Genomic DNA, 18,158 nt, shown 5'->3' with positions numbered 1-18,158 from the left:
GCGTTTGTCATGAAAGCACAACTAAATGGGAAAATCCTCATTGTTGTTGTAAAATACAAAACAAAAATGCATTTGAAAGAAGAAAAGTTCGAGGACATCGAAGCCGCTCCACATCCGATATGTCTGAAGAGTCTTTACCGAAGACGAAACATGCATGTCACATAGTGGTGGGTGTGTGGGTTCGAATCGTCGGCTTTCCTTTTTCACTTGCATAATAGATCATAAAGCTCGATTAAAAAAAATTTAAAAAAAAAAATTAATCTTAAAAAATGATCTTCGCCTAAAAAGGCAAAAATTTTCAAGTAAATAAAATCAGCTGAGCCAGGCTGGGGTTTGAACCCACGTCCTTGAAAAACACAGGAAAAAAGTGTTGTCACGGCGTGTTAGCGTTCAGAGCCAAACTCATAACTTTCAAAGGCAGCGCTAAGCGTTTGTCATGAAAGCACAACTAAATGGGAAAATCCTCATTGTTGTTGTAAAATACAAAACAAAAATACATTTGAAAGAAGAAAAGTTCGAGGACATCGAAGCGGCTCCACATCCGATATGTCTGAAGAGTCTTTACCGAAGACGAAACATGCATGTCACATAGTGGTGGGTGTGTGGGTTCGAATCGTCGGCTTTCCTTTTTCACTCGCATAATAGATCATAAAGCTCGATTAAAAAAATTTTAAAAAAATTAATCTTAAAAAATGATCTTCGCCTAAAAAGGCAAAAATTTTCAAATAAAGAAAATTCTTATAATTCATCGTTTGATATAATTTAGTTGACTAAATGTATATTCAACTCTTAAACATATCAGTAGTTGCTATACTCGAAATCGAGAAAATTCAGTTATACTACAATTCTTTTAATTATCTAAAATACGTATAAAATATTAAATTAATGCTTGCATTTCCGTTGTTGAAGATTTGTTTGTCAATATGAAATTGACTTTGATAAAACCATAATTTATATGCAAAAGTATACAACAACTTTTACATAATTTATTCATCTATGTAAATTACTTAAAAAGCGAATACATTTGTTCACTCCACAGACAGCAAATATGTCTTAATTAGTTAATTTGATAAGTAATTGAAGTTTAAAATATAGAATATATAGGCAAAATAATATTGGATTAGTTACACAAATTACAAATTGTTTGACTAACGTAATATTCGCATATACAACATATACATATGTATATGTACATACGTAAATAGTGCCTAATTATAATTTTGTTACTAAACATAATTACGTGAAGATTGTCAAATCAAAATTTTTTAATTGATTTAACTTTTCTTCATTTGTAGGTATGTTGAACAATTGATGTGTTTATTCTAAAAAACTATAGATTTGGTAAGTAAGTCTTTATTAATTTTTAATATTTATGGTGTTTGTCCTAAAGGCATCTACTATGAGAAATAATACTTTTATTATGTTACTTCTAAAAGCGTTCCACTTTTGTTCAAGCATCCACACAACACATTCTTATTACAGGGCTGAGCAAATAAACCAGAAAGATCCGTTTTCCCAAAAGCTGACCCATTTTTTTCTCTTCTTAGTTTTCCCATATTTTCAAATAACTACTTGAGCTAAATACAAAATGTTTTCTTCCCATAATGGCCGCATACTTAAGTGTTATAATTCCTTTTTGCCCGTAGAGCAAAGAACCATCATCATCTGACTGCTTCTTGTTGGCTTACTATTGTGAATGGGTTTTGTAAATACATAACTTTCAATTGCAGATAGAAAAACTTAATGAAATCTTGAGAAGTTTTAGAAAGTTGTTCACTTGTATTTTTGTTTTGTGGAAACTCTTACTTTCGTCGGTGTGGCGGTTTGTTGATGAGTTCTTCCCTCCATTGTTTTGACCAAGTCAGTCAACGTTTTAATGAATGTAAATCACTTAGATACCCATCCGGTAAACAGGCGATGCAACTATTTACAGCTGCCGCTGTTAAGCTCCACAGTAATGTTCGAGTGTCGTGCTTTATAGCGGAAAACTCAAGTAGGAGAATTTTTACTTTTGTCGTTGGGGGCTATTATTCAAGAATATAAAAAAATAGAATAAAGTGTTCTTTTTTTCATTTACTCCACCCCATCGTTATTATTAAGCTTGGATGCATCAGTCTTGCCATTTGGTTTCCACTCTTAAACATCATAAATTCGTCATTAGCATAAAACAAATGTAGAATAACGTAAATCTTGATATTTTGTATGTTATTATACACACACATACACATGTATATGCTATGCATCCCTGCCAACATTTTTTCAATTTTTGGAAGATTGTTCGCTTAGATTAATCTTCTGTGATTCCCCACGGCGATCATTGGGTGATTGTTTACATTTTTTTCTTACATTTTTCAAATGATCGCCGTTGGGAATCACAGAAGACTCTTCTGGAAGAGCAACAGATGATTGTTACTAACATTTTTGATTTTGTTGCATATAATTCTCATATACACTTTCTACAGAACTTTGATATAAATGGCAGGTATAATATTATGAGTATTGACAAACCACTCATGTCCTGGTTTTGCCAAGTTTAACCAAAAGACAACATAGTGACTGAGGAAACAGTTCTGAGTACAGTGCCTATAACAAATAACCACAACATAAAAGAATAATTGAAAACCATAACAAAGCAGAAAAGAAAACAAAAGCAGAAAACTAAACAACAAATAAAAGAAACAAAAAACAATTGTTCTATTCTTTTTTTTAATTTTTTTTACATGTTGATCTTCTGAAGATCTTCCAGATGATTAATCTGCGATTCTTCCTCGCGATTCGCTTCCCGGACACAGTTACTTTATGTCGGCGATTCGCAGGTTATCATTAGGCGCGCTCTTCCGCGATTGAATTGATCTTCCCCGCGAATCGCAGATTATCTTTAAGCGATTAAAAATTTGAAAAAATGTTTGCAGGGATATTACATATGGACAACTATTCTGTTAACTGAAAATTACACTTGTGCACACATACACACACACAAATAATCTTTTAGTAAATAACTGTTCACGAATGCATTTACAAGTTTCTTCAAAAGCATTTAAAGATGAATATCTCTGAAATAGTTTTTTTTTTAAATGAAGCGTTCAGAGCACACTTCGACTAACTCCATAAAACAAAAAGTTGAGAAAAGCAATGATGAAATGTATATTGTTTTTTAAAATTCCCCTGATAATATGGATTCAAATATATAATGTAGAATGCATAATAGCAGGTATAGCTTTCATCTAACGGTATATAAAATAAAATAAAAACAATAGTCAACAAACAATCGTTAGTAATGTTGTGGTAATGGTGGAGTTAATCGAAGTGTGCACTGAAAAAAGTAATAAAGTTAGGTTTTGAATTTTTTTTAACGAAAAACTTAGTTTTATACACATATATTACAGGTTTCACATAAAAATTAATGTTGCTAGTTCGGTTATAAAACAATATTTGTAATTAATTCATGTTAGCTTTATGTTAGCGTCATTCTTCATGGCTAGGTTTACGACGTTTTCGACGTATGTAATATACGTCAAAAATGTATGTTATATACGTCATAATTTTCTAAAGGCCATCTATGGTTTCAACAAAAGCCGAAACAGTATTGCATGTGCACGTTGCGAGCAGAGCTACATTTGAATGTGGAGTTAATCGAAGTGTGCGCTGAAAAAAATTGCATATTATTCAGTGGTCAATAAAAACTTGTTATTTAAAGGTGCTCATCTTTATTATTCAGGAAAGATATTATAATCATAAATAGATATGGCGATATCAAAGGCTTTGACACTAAAATCTCAAATTTTTCAAAAAGTGGAGTTAGTCGAAGTGTGCACTGAGCGGCTCAAATGACTCCGTAGCACACAGAACTACAACGACAAAGCCCCAAGAACACTTAATTCCTACACACACATAAACAAATGCTGCATACCCGCGAACATAGGAGTATATTTAATAGAAAGTAAACATTCACCAAAACAATGCACCACAAATTTCATTTTGAAATAAATTTTGTAAATAATAAATGGAACAACAACAACGACGACAACAATGAGCGGAACAATTATCGCAATCATCGTCATTGTCGTCATCATAAAAGCTTAGAAATTCTATTTGAAATACACATTCATACATTATATTATTGTTGTTGTTATTGTCGTTGTTACACCAATTATATTCAGCTTATGCGATTATTAGAGAACATTTTAGTACATATGTATGTGTAGTTAAATCTGACAAAATAGAACAAAACAAAAAAGAATACATAATAGTAAAATCAACGAACTGGCATTTGTTAAACAATTAATGGAAAATTATTCTAGAAGCCTAAAGTGAATAATAGTCAAGTAATGCACCATTAAATACCCTAACCCCCACCCCACAAAATAATACAAATAATATGAAAACAACATAAACATTTTAGAAACTATCTCTCCCAAATCTCTGAATGGGATTAATTGATACCAGATAAATAAATTGATAAAATGACATCGTGTGGCGCAGATAGCTGTGGCATAATCATTATTCTGCACCTCCAAAAATATATGATTCGCCGCTAGGTGCTATTCACAACTTCCGTCACTGTTTTCAGGCAGTCCGATATCCACAGTTTTGAGTTTGCTAACTCAGAGAATTTGTTCTAGTCGGCTTTCTGTGGATTCCTATTTGGTGGTCGGAAATGGAGCGCTCATTGGATACTTTAAAGTCGATAATGAAGGGCATTCGTCTTTATTGATAAGGGTTATATCAACAGCGTCACCCTTCTTGTTCTCTTTTTAAAAGTAATTAGTAAAACGTACTAAACTTTGGATTTTTATCGCTGCTGGCCCAATGAGAATGGTAAGCATTGACATCACATTCCTGGGTTGTCAGGCATGTACTCCCCATTTCCATTCAGAGCCTCTCCACATCTTGGCCTTGTGGGTCAAGGCTTTCATATTAAACCCATGCTTACAGCCCGGATATCTCCTCCGCTAAAATTAAAAATATTTATTAACTTAAGTTTTTTGGCAACTATCTAAGTTAGTTCCGTTTTTTGTATAAATGTGGTTCATTGACTAGGACGATGTCAACTTCAGACTTCGTGAGGTCTGGAAGAAGTTCTGCAGCTGTCGCTTTGCAGTGAACTGCATAATGCCTACGATCTTCTACTGCCTTAATTCTAGGCTGCATTTTATCCAACCCAAACGAAAATGCAGTCCCTGAGTTTCTCACTTTTCACAAAATGATGACAGGAACCCATTCTCCGTACTGTGGCTGATAATTTTTCATGAGTTTGTCTGAAGGTTTGGTTTCGGTTTACCGAGTATTGTCAGTATACGTGCAAGGTCCACACGGGGCAGTGACGGCTATGCTGACAATACCCTTAAAAGTTGATGCTATATACTGTGTTAACAAGGTATTCTAGGGATTTCTTGTTGTTACAGCATATAACCAGCGCTACCAAAATTCGTATGCGCTACCAAAATCCCCGTAGCCCGAGAACACAATTGCCATTCGAAGTTCATCTGAAACCATCGGTATTTTTGTGCTCCTTTCTTTGTGTCATTGCACGATGGGGCCGATGATATGTTTTTGAGGCAAAAAATCACAGGGGCAAGCTAGACCTTCAAAATTTCGTGCAGATGTTTATAATCGGCCTAGAAGCTAATCTGCCAAATTTGGTTGATATCGGTTCATATATAGATAAAGCTCTCATATATATGTTCGCCCGATTTCGAGTAATTGATGGACCAAACACGCAATTTCTGTCCAATTTCGAAGAAATTTGAAACGTGTGACAGGATTTGGTCTAGAAATATGTTTGCTAAATTATATTGAAATCGGTTTAGATTTGGATATAGCTCCCATATACATATATTTTCACCCGATTTTAGGTATTTCGTGCAGCAATCACGCTATATATGTCCAATCGTGATGAAATTTAAAGTGTGTGACGGAATTTGGTCTAGAAAACATTATTGAGACATCATATTGAAATCGGTTCAGATTTGGATATATCGTTCATAAATTTTCTCTGATTGTTTTCTCAATTTAGTTGATTGATACCGAACTTCCTTGAGAACATAGTTTAAATATTTTTCTTTTGGCAAATTGGCCGAAAAAGAGGCGGCATGAATCAAATTTTCTCTGACGAAGTTAATTGTTTTCTCAATTTAGTTGATTGATACCGAACTTCCTTGAGAACACAGTTTAAATATTTTTCTTTTGGCAAAGTGGCCGAAAAAGAGGCGGCATGAATCAAGGGTTTCGTATTGTTGCCGTGTTCATAGCAGACTTCCGAAGCAAGTTTTCTTCCTTCACTATAATCCACATTAGGGCGCCCTCTCTTCTTTTTATCATTACCTTGTTCTAGCGTAAATACTGTGTCGCTAGCTAACCATAATCTTTCAAATTGTAATACACGACTATTTGACCTCCAATTTTTTATCAATTTTTGGTTAAGGCGTGCACAAATATTATAAATTTGCTTTTTAACTTCCGTCATGAAGTTGTCTTTGACACCTCGATTAAATTTTGCAGAAATCCATTCTATAAGGTGTTTAGGTTTTCCCTGATTTTCCAACCAAATATTACAAATATCCAAATTTTTAAGTTTTACGAAATCTGGAAGTTGATAATTTTTTTATTCGCAAGTATACGCAAAAATTCTTTTCAAAATCTGTTAGCCGACATCCTCACCTTTCACCAGATACATATTTTTTTGAGAATGCACCCTGAAGCCGAAAGTTCTACTCCAAAGAACACATGGACGATACCACAGACTACATAAAAAACCATCACTTACTGACATAACAAATTATTGACCACATTTAATATTACATTTGCACTTTTAATAATAATCTTAATTTACATACCATTAACCGTATTTTCCATTTTTAAAAAATAGATAATATCAACAGGTCAGGTTTGGGCGCCAAAATACTTAAATTGTTTAATTACGACTGAATGTCAGAAATAAACGGAATCATAATTATGACATCTTTGACACCTTGGCATGTCGCCATGGGTCGTTGCCAGATTGTAATTTTTTGGTTTTGGAGGTTTGAAAGTGTTAAGAATATAATTCCGTTATTATTTGATTTCAATCGCTGACTTGAAAAAATGACTTTTTGCCTCAAAAACCTGCCATTGGCCCCATCGTGCATTGGTTAGCTTATGAGGCTATCTTGGTAGTGGTATAATTCCGACTCTCAGTTTTTTGATAGCTGACTCGGGATGGCTCTTGGCCTTGGGGTGTGGTTCCTCTGTTGACCTTTGAATACATATGGACTAGATCGATGTCAACTTCAGACTCTGTGAGAGCCAGAAGAAGTTCAGCAGCCCCTGCTTTGCAGTGAAGCAGATTGATCTGCATAATACGAAGTGGTGGCTGCCTACGGTCTTAAAATGCCTTGGTTCAATATTATCCAACCCAGTCGCAGAATTTCTATTAAAAAAAAACATTGTTCCACCACATCCCATACGGGACAAGGGAGACTTCTTTCATATCAATGAGTGCACCCCGATTCATATTGAGCTCAATGATATGGGACCTACAGTTTATCGCCGAGTCCGAACGGCGTGTCTTAAGACACCACTTGTGGAGAAGTTTTTCAAGGCTGAAATACTCAGGAAATGTCGCCAACATTACTGAGGGGTATTTTACCACCGTTGAAAAATGTTTGAGGTTGCCAGGCCGGGGAATCGAACCCCCGACCTTCTGCGTGCAAGGCGGGCGTGCATATCATTGCACCACGGTGGCACGGAATTTCTGTTGACACCCTGATAATAAGACCTCCGGAGTGTGGGTAATCATTTTCCATGAGCTTGTCGGGAGGTTGGATTCTGCCTATCGAGTATTATTACAGGGGATATCTTTCAGACTCACGGCCTCTAGTTGGCACTCTTCCCGGAGTTAGCCGAGTATCTGCTGTGGTAACAAGGTATTCAAAGGATCTCTTGTTCTCTCAGAAGATAACCTTCCTATGTGGTCAGCGCTACCGAACTACGTATGTTAGGGAGGATCCCCATTGCCCGAGATCATTATCACTTATCTTCCCATCAAGGTTAACTTTATCGATAGTCGCCATTTGAATTTCGCCTGAAGCCATAGGTCTTCTTCTTTCTCTCCGTGATATTTCCAGCGCTTCTGCCCGTGAGAATAGATCAGAAAGATACCTTGTGGCGTTGGGTAGGTTGTGATATCCTACTGATATTTTTCCAGATCTCAGTCTTTTGACAAAAGGCAGAGGGAGTAGAAGGTTTAGAATCCAGACTTCGGTAGTTCCTCTTTTGACTTAACTCTCTTGACCTTGCTCATTGGCAGAGAAGGGTTGGTTTTCGTTGAAATTACACACCCAGGCGCTGAGTCATTCATCATTCTGCACCCTGATTTATTTTGCGGGCGGAATCATCTTCTTTTGCTTCACATCCTTCAACACTGAAGCGTGTCTGCTGGTGTGCCTCCAAGAAGATGTTTAGATCAAAAGGGATAAATCATGCATAAGCCAAGTCAACATAGCTTCCGAGGTGGCCTTTAGTAGGGGCTATTGGTATTGATGTGGACGTCGAACTCAACTTCGCTGCTTCGGACATCGGGAGAAGAGAGAGTTTGTTAGGATCAGGATTTCTCTTGGGCAAGTAAAGGTATATTTTATCAAATTTCCCCACCACTTTAAGGTCTATCCTGATCACACTGAATTTTCTCATCGAGATGGACGAAGGTTTCCTGCCAATGAATTTCCTGGTTTTGCTTCACATTCGGTAAGCCCTTTTCTCCTTTCGAAACGATTTACGACGCTAGTTGAGGCGGTGGGAACATCCTCGGCCAATGCCTTAGTCGAGGTTCCTTCCTAGATTGTGTCCTGCCACAGAAGGCTTGTTCTATAGACTTTGGCCGAGGGACCGTCCTTCGGACTCACGACGATCCTGGCTTCATAGGGTTAGCTCTTTGTACTGAGGCCATTTAATCAACGACTACAGTCGATGGCACGACTGTGGTCTCAAGTTCGTCATCGGATAAACTGTCCGCGGCCTCATCGGAATACTATCTGACTGAGATTCAGTGCTAACTCTTATTGAGAAGCGTTTGTATTTGTCTGCTTCGCCAGTCTATGCTATGTATTTGGAGTATATCCGTCCCCTCCCGGATCTACTGTCCAGTTGGTACCATAACTGTAAACATCCCAGCAAAATAAATTGGAAGCAGTGCAATGTGGACTAGTTCTGTCACGGCATGTTTTGATGCAGTTCAAACGGAGTCGTGAAAAAGGCACTCCAGTCCTCACATTTTAACTGCATTTGGATGCAATCCAAAGAATCACATCCACTTGTCACATTTTAACAACATCCAATTCCTCACAATTTAACAGCATCCGGATGCAGTCCAAACGGAGTCGTGAAAAAGGCACTCCGTTCGCTACATATTATTAGCAGTTGTTAGAGATCCCTACATGTACATAAATCAGTTTGTACATCTCTACAGGCAGCGACATAAATTTTCCAATAAGAGATAAGCGTGTTAATATTTTCAAACATTTGTTAATACAAACTGAATAATATTTCATTTGTGAACATTTTTCCGGTAACTCAAGAGAAGAAAATTTCCGAATGGAGTGCTGTTGGAGTACATGTCGAAATCTTAACTGGTGAGAAGAAGACAACCCATTTAGCAAATGAAACAAAAACTGTTGAGCTTGGAACAAATGGAGAGCGGAGGAAACACACATGTTTGCGATTGAATTCAATGGAGAATTTTCATAATTTGTGTTAATGTAATAAAGTTCTTAATATTTTTGTTTTACACAAATAATGCATTTTATTTGTTCTGGCATATTTTGTAATGGCTTGCACAATTTCCTCAGAATGCCTGTATCTAAACACGTGCTTTGGACTGCCTCCTATTCTACCCCAAAGGGTTAGTTAAAATGCAGTGCCAGAGGGTCAGTTAAAATGCAGTGCAATGGAGTGCCTCTTTCCGTAGTCACGCTCTTGTAAAAATCATGAGTGAAAATGCATAATTTGATGCACTTCCAGATCACTTGTACATATCATTTAACTGCCTCTTTGGAGGCAAACTTTTTGCTGGGATTGGAACACGCATAGGCACGAGTTCGCCTGACACCCTCATTAGGAGAAATAAATTTTCAAGATTGGTATTGATCCGAATCTGACTTTTCTCATTGAAACACAACATTATGGATCAGGGTTCCTTACACTATTCTTGCGTATTTTTGTTTTTAGAGAATGAACTAGGTAGTTATTTTAGTTTAATCGTTTCAGAATGGTCACAATTTCCGTAATAAATTGTCAAGATTGATATTGATCCGAATCTGTGTTGAATGAACTCAATACTCATTTTTTCAAGATTATTCTAAGTTCAATCCAAGGCGAATTTAATAAAGTGATCTAAAAGGCGTAGTCTTCATATGCTGTCAAATTTTTTTGTCTCCATGTTACAGTACAAGTGCGGAAAGCAATTAATGTAAAGACAATTTCCTGTTTAATATAATTTGATTAGAATGTTTAATAAAATGACAATTTCATAAAGATTTCCTGGAAACAAGCGTATTTTTGTAAACTTCAAAGCCAATGAAAAAACCATTGTTACATGCTGGCTGCTTGCAAAATAATTTTCTGTTTGGAATTTTTAAATGAAAACCAATTCATACCTGAAGGAATCTTTCTGATGACAGACATTTGAAGCTGAACAAAAAGTAAATACATAACTAAACAAAACGGAAAACGCTAACGTTGAATGCCGTTACAATTGTATGCTGAGGTCTTCATGTAACGTATTTACATGTATTATGTGTTAGGGGATGTGTGTGTGTAATTGGTATATGAAGAATTGTATGTCTGGCGGAGGCAATTGTGTACGCCACTTCAGAGAGCAGAGTTCAAATGGGCCACTTAAAAGTCTATGATACTTGAGTCTGTATTTTGTGTTCCAAGTCTCATCTTGTGTGTGTGTGACCCTCTATTGGTGTTCCTGCTACGTTCAGTCTGTATATTCATTCATTCTTCTATCCATCCATCCATTCCAACCGCGTCTTTGTTATTTTCATTTCAGCCTCAGCCTATCTAGCGAATAGATGTTTTGGTAGATAATGGTCCATTCGGCTAGTCTTCATGAATTTTGTTTCTTTGTCGCTCGCATGATACCCGCATGCCTCATGACGGCACATTGCTTAGTATTTTAAGGCATAATCTTTGTTTGTATCTGACATTTTTTAATGCATTGCATGAAAGCGGAAAGACCTAGGCAACCATACATAGAATTCGGGAATAAAAGGCTCCTGAACTTCAAGAAAATTTAGTGCCACTACAATTTACATTCATAGGAACTACAAGCACATCCCGTGGCTAGTAGTTGGGGCCTTTTTACATTTAAATTATATACAAACATCATTGTCTTTAGTGATCGTATGCAGAATAATTTTGTTAAACTTTATAGCGACCGATTTGTATTTAAATCATTTATTCATTTATTTTATTTTTATTTATTTCGATTGAGCCTAGCACAATGAGAACATGACAATTCTTATGGATTAGTGCTAGTGGTATATAGTAAATGTCAAAGAACATTTATACATACAGTTATTTCTTTTTAATTCTGTAACTCTGTTAATATGTACTGTACAGTTGCTGCATGTTAAAAAGGCGTGTGCTTCTAGGCGCCCATATCATCAATTTACGAAAAAACTCAAGTACATTCAACACCTATCCTCCAAAACTCTCCGTAAAATTATACCATAAAAACTAAGGTCGATTGCATAGTGCCTGAAAGATTGTGCAGTCTCTGCTGCTTCAACACTTAAATTATGCCGTACATTCAATGGAATCATAACGTTGTTCACTAATTTCCCATTATGTTCCTGTGCCTCCGTTGAAATGTCCTAATGTTAGGGGGCAGAACTAATGCCGAGTGCTTTGATGTACGCCCTACACAAAATGTTTATTTCTGGAAACGAAAGTTTTTTTTTGTAATGCTCGTAGTGTTGTTGGAAAATTTCTTTGAAATAAAGGAGAAGAAAATAGAGAAAAGTTTTTTCTACTTCAAAATGAATTTTGAAAGTTTTGCCCACACATTTAAGGTGTACTCACGATTCACGACGTTCTCTTTACATATACTTACAATCATCGATTCAATGCAACTTCAAAGTGTTTTTCACAAGCAGAGGCTTCATCAGCCTCCCTCCCCCTTACAACAAAACATCATGAAACACAAACGTTTAAGACAAAAGAATGTCTGTAGCAACAACAACAAAAAAACTAAAACTAAACTCTTAAGTGGCGGCGAAAAAGAAGAACTTGCAAAAACTATTCCAACAAAACAATAAAGAAACACATACAGACGCTTTATGACAAAAAAGTCGTGACTACCTTGGAGGCTGAGGAAATCAAAATGTAATGCCACGGCAGGCATTAAAGTGATGGTATATAGTGAACTTAGTTCAAGCCACAATAACGGTATACCTAAGGAAAAAATAATGTTGCCAATGAGTAATAAAACATGGAGGGTTTATGTACTTGAAAGAGTGTGGTAAATATGAGCAAACCTCAGGTAATTACTTTATATGGCGTCTATTCGGAAAAATTAGCAGCAGTCGATTTTACATTTTTTAAGTGTAAACGAAAATCGAAACAAGTAAAAAAGTATCAGTCAGCTGCGACTTTTCTTTAGTTCCGAGGCTGAGGGGACATATACCCTCAGCTAAAATAAATTAAGTAAACACAATACTTCTGGCGTCTACAGAGTTTTTTTAGTTTTAAAGTCAGGAAGGGTCACATTTTGCCAAAAATATAAAAACGATCCCAAACGGGTCCTTAAGTTTCACCTTTTGTGTGGGAGGTACCTGAAAGAGTGGTCCGATGTAGTCAATATTCGAAAATAATCCGAGTCTGTAACAAATAATAAGATGTATGATGTTATCTTATGTACCATCCAGTTTAGTTGGTGGTGGCAGGCTTTATTAGAGCTTTCTGGCCATTATCTCAGGAAGTTGGACGTGTCCACTAAAAAATTACGCCGTTGTAGCAGGATACGCAAAAAGACCTTATTGCAAAAAATGTCAAACCGATCCGAGGCGAGCTGTTATAATGTACTTTTTCCAAAATGTATGTGTATACGTGTAACTCCCCGATATAGTCCAAATTCAAACCTAATATATGCCTGGATGTAATATTACAATTAGCACAGTTATAACGAATTCGGTTACTCCCTTTGAAAGTTGTGGGAGAGGTACCGGAATGAGTGGAACGATATGACCTATCTTCGAACTTAAACTAAGCTTGGACAAAATGTTACCTAATATTTGAACCAAATATTAATGGAAAATTCTTGTGTGTTTTAAATAAAAATCCTAAAAATTAATTATGTCTCAAAACATTAATATTTAGCAAGTAACAAGTCGTTAAGTTCTGCCGGGTCGAGCTTTTACACCCACCACCATAAAGTGTTCTTAACTAAAATTAAATGATTAATTTCATTTCCAGTCCACAATTTTAAATGCAAAAATTTTTCCACCACGAATACCACAAATGTCTAAATTAAATAATCTAATCTCAAAAAATGTGTTGAACCAGATGGTATATTAAAGCTTGGACCTATACTGACAATTTTTGATGGAAAAGTTTTGTAAATGCAGAAAACCTTAAATGTCATATTATGTAGTTAAGAACCTCAAAATACAGAAAATCCGGAGGTAGAGTTATATGGGGGCTATACCAAAACATGGACCAATTTTGACTAATTTTGATGGAGAACTTTCGTGACCACTGATAACCTAAGACGTCAAAGTACAGCTAGTTCAGCTGTAGCTAAAAAAATCCTCAAAATACGGAAAATCGAGAGACACCGTTATACGAGGGTATACCAAAACATGGACCTATTTTGACGATTTTTGGTGACCACTGAGAACCTCAAGTGTCAAATTACAGCTAGTTCAGTTAAAATTTGTAGCTAAAATCCTCAAAATACCGAAAATCGGGGGTATCGTTATATGGGACCTATACCAAAACATGGACATATTTTGAGCATTTTTCGTGGAGAACTTTTGTGACCAATGAGAAGCTCAAATCTCAAAGTATAGCAAGTTCAATTAAAAATTGTAGCTTAAATCCTCAAAATACCGAAAATCCGGAGATACTCTTATGTGGGGGCTATACCAAAACATGGACATATTTTGACTATTTTTGGTGGAGCACATTCGCAACCACTGAGAACCTCAAATGTCAAATTACAGCTAGTTCAATTAAAAATTGTAGCTTAAATCCTCAAAATACCGAAAATAGGGAAGTACCGTTATATGGGGGATATACCAAAACATGGATCTATGTCCACAATTATTTTAAATTATATCTAATTCGGTCAGAAAATGTGACTCAGCACGTCAAACTATCTGAAAATGGGAGGTACCGTTATATGGGGGTCATACGAAAACGTGGACCGATACGGCCCGTCATCGAGCATAACTTGCCTACAACCAAAAGTCGCATCTACCCAAAATTCCAGCCCCCAACATTCAAACATTGAGGAATGTAACCTATTTAAAATACTAAATATCCTAGAGGAGGACATAAAAAGGATTTAAAAATCTAAACTAAAAATATATATAATTCAAAATTAAGAAGTTTTAAAAGGTTCCAGTGTAACTTTTAGGCGTTTGTGGGGTCAGCAGACCTAATTATTCCACTGGCAGATCCAATCAACACAGTCTACACAAACAAGATGCATTTTCCACACTTAGGCGGGGTTTTGGAAATATTCGGGCTTAAATGTCATTTTAATTGGTCACCATAGGTATTTAGGTACATAGGTATTTTCCCAGCCTAAATTGTTCGCACGAATCTCCTCCAAATCCTTGCAAAATAGTTGTATGTATATTCCTTTTCCAAATTGTAAAAATATTTAAATTTAAACATCAAAAATTTTATATTTCGACTCCCTGTTTGACGGCAATTACTATTGGCCTTTTATTATGGCCTTTAGTACAACTACTCCTTGGTGAGTTTTATTCATTTTTTTCCTCAAAACGATACAGCGCTGTACTAACCTCGTTTTCTAATGAAGAATATCTGCATCTAAATTCATTTAAATTTTTCGCTAACATGCGAAAACTTAATTACTCCCGGAAGTTGTCCGCTGTGAGCCCATAGTAGCAAAGCAAGGCAACGCTGAAAAAGGAGTACTTTAACACACACCACACAAAACCGCACAAACAAAACATCACTGTGGCAATGTACTACCCGAAATTATGTTTGCATACGATAACCCATTAAATACGTGTGGCGGTGAACCAAAAAAAACGTTTGCATTACACACACCATCAAACGTACGATATGTGTTTACGTGAGTTTATTAGGTTGGTTCGAAACTGTGAATAGCTAGATGGATTAGACAATGGAACATAAGAGTCTATTAATAATTTTCTGTTTTAAGATTTTTTCGTTTAAATTTGTAAAACAAGGTCTAATTAAAAATGGATTTAAATTGAACATTGTAGACCAACTTTTTACGTAAAGTTTTTGAATACTCAACGTCGGCATTTGTTATAGATCTTTTTCAAGCGTTGTGTTGGTCTATATTTTGACCAGTATAATTATTCTTATTATCTCAATACTGCTGTGTAGTGTTTTGTAGAAGGCGTTACTGTGGTAACGCATTTGTAGTTTCCAACGTTTACGGTTTGTACTAGTCAAGAGGACGTTTCGTGCGTTATACCCATAACATCATATGGCCAGATTCTGGTACGTATTTTGCAAAGGTTCGTGTAAACTCTCGGAGTGTTCGACCTGTAATTTCATTGTTGTGAACATATGCGATCGGCAATTCATATTTTCATCCCAAATTAGTTTCTCCAAAGGATTTTCCACAAGATTTTTTAAGTATCATTTTTTTAATATTTAAGACCTTTATATGATTTACATTTAAGTTGTATACCGAATAGACTATTTGCGTATTCAAGCTTCAATTTTCTGAAGTGCAGTTGGAATTTTTAATTTCCATGTTCTTGGACAACCTAGTTTTTGGCGTTTGTTACCACACAAATGATGTACCGGTGTAAGTGTATTGCAAATAAACGCTTAGCTTGGAACGTGCAGTAGTTTATCTTTAATTACAACGTGTGAAAATTATTATATATATTATTTTGCAGAACACATACGGAATTTTTTACTCAAATACCTATACAAACGAACGACCTCATTTTGTGCCGAGTGTGTGTGTATGTGTCTGTATTTGTTTTGATATAAAACAAGACATCCACATACACACATCCTTAAAACAACAACAAAATTAGCAAGAGCAAATTGTTATAACAAAGCAAGCAAACATCGCCAGTACAGGTGTTTTTGTTGGTAGAACAGCACAGTTGCTTAAAATTGTGTACTCCGCCCACGCCGACACTTTCAACTTTTGCTTCATTTTTCGGATTTTTTTCCTATTGTTATGACCAAACCTCAGACGTGAGTCCTTTAATAAAAGTGAAGATCTAGAAATTGTAGATAAATTTGTTAGGACCTATAGTTGAGTGTGGCCATATTTGTATGTGCGAATGAATATTCATATTTGTGAAGTCTGTGTCTTTTTCTAACGAGAAATTTGTTGTTGCTATTGTTGTTGATGTAAATATGTAAAACTCATATATGTGTATGTACATACATACACAAAATTATAGTTAGATACCTCTACTATAGCTTAGCAAATGTTTGTAAACTATAAAAGTGCCATAAATACACCTTTTTTATGAGACACGTAACTGTAATCGCCTACTAACACATGCACATAATGTTTTTGTTTTAGCAACATTTTCATATCCTCAAGTGTTTTCATGTGGTTTATCTAATCCGCAAACATTCAAATAGCTGAAACACATACATACACATGCCATCTGTACAAAACGAGCGAATGCAACCAAATTTATGCCATTGGGTTGAAAAAAAATACGTACATACAGATTATATATTAAAGGTATTATCTAAAGTTTTTCTTCACTCATTTACACACCCAATTCAAGACGGATGATATTATCCTACAGTCTGTGTACTGGGAATGTGACGTCAATGTATTTGAATATAAAAATTAATAAAGTTACATCAGTCGTTTCTCAACTCAATATGAAATAGTTTGATGATTGTTGAATTTTAATAAAAGTTAGAAATCTTCGACATGGAACCTATCGAGGACATTCTCCTGTAGTACATCGCTGAAACAAAAGCTTGAGATTTGTTTTGTACGTCAGTGGCTTGACAGTTGGCATATAGCTGTAGGTTCTCGTCTATGGACCAATGAAGATTGTTTTCTCAAGCACTCCTATTACTATCTCGTCTACTTCTTTATGTACCTATCAACGTCCATAGCAAGATTTCAGAATCGTAGCCAGAGTCTACTGGTCGGAGCCGGAATATTAGTCCAGAAAAAATGTTTTCTTTGCAATTTTTCGAGTTTCGGCTGACTTGGTTTAAACGCTGTCAGTTGGAATCGAAATAGTTCGGCAGGGTTGAACTTTTTATACCCTCCACTTCGAACTCTATGAAAGTGAATAGCAAAAATTAGTTTCCTTTCGTTTATGAAAGCACCAAGCTCTTGCAAGGAATAAGAGGAACCTCTGATTCCTTGCAAGAGCAGAATATTAAAACTGATTATAATCCCGTTAAAGAGCTCATATGGGACTAATATTTACAAATTTCCGCAATGAGGTTTTGTATCCTCAGAAAACACACAATACTAAATCACAACAATCTCGGTTCGAAAATATGACAAAAAAAACCTTCGAAATACAAAAATTGGGTAGTACCGGCTAGACTAAAACCTGGATATATATGAATAGTGTTTTACGAGAAAGTTTTCTATCTTCTCTGAACACAAAATTCCAATTAACAACCAATTCGGTAGAAAAATGTGACTAAAGGTTAGTTTACATTAGGCAAATATTTGCTCCAGCGACCGGCAGTGTGCTCTTACTGAGAGCAAGTAAGCATAAATTTCAATGTATTATTAGCGCTCTCTTGCTCTCAGTAAGCGCGCACTGCCGGTCGTTGGAGCAAATATTTGCCTAATGTGACCTTACCTTAAGATCTTCAACAATTTTTTATGTGGGACTACATTTATGTGGGACTATAGCAAAACGTGGACTTATACTGTCTGATTTTGTGCCAGGGATATTTTGTACCTGTAAACGCGTTTTGTACCTTTA

At 35.8% G+C, this 18,158-nt stretch overlaps 1 protein-coding gene across 9 annotated transcripts in view; it reads left to right on the top strand.

Moving 5' to 3' along the window:
* Positions 1–18,158, top strand: part of LOC141396822 (uncharacterized) — a 319,005-nt gene that overhangs the window by 134,799 nt on the left and 166,048 nt on the right. For 3 of the 9 annotated variants that reach the window (XM_073972486.1, XM_073972489.1, XM_073972490.1), the window contains exon 3: positions 1,296–1,341. The exons of the other annotated variants lie outside the window; for them this stretch is intronic. The gene's annotated coding sequence lies outside the window, so the exon portion shown is untranslated. The remainder of the gene's footprint in view (positions 1–1,295; positions 1,342–18,158) is intronic. 9 annotated transcript variants of the gene reach the window in all.

Source organism: Musca autumnalis, unplaced genomic scaffold (genome assembly GCF_047663935.1).
Source record: "Musca autumnalis isolate F117 unplaced genomic scaffold, ASM4766393v1 scaffold_3, whole genome shotgun sequence".
NCBI classification, from domain to species: Eukaryota; Metazoa; Arthropoda; class Insecta; order Diptera; family Muscidae; genus Musca; species Musca autumnalis.
This window is presented reverse-complemented; position numbering and strand designations above follow the sequence as displayed.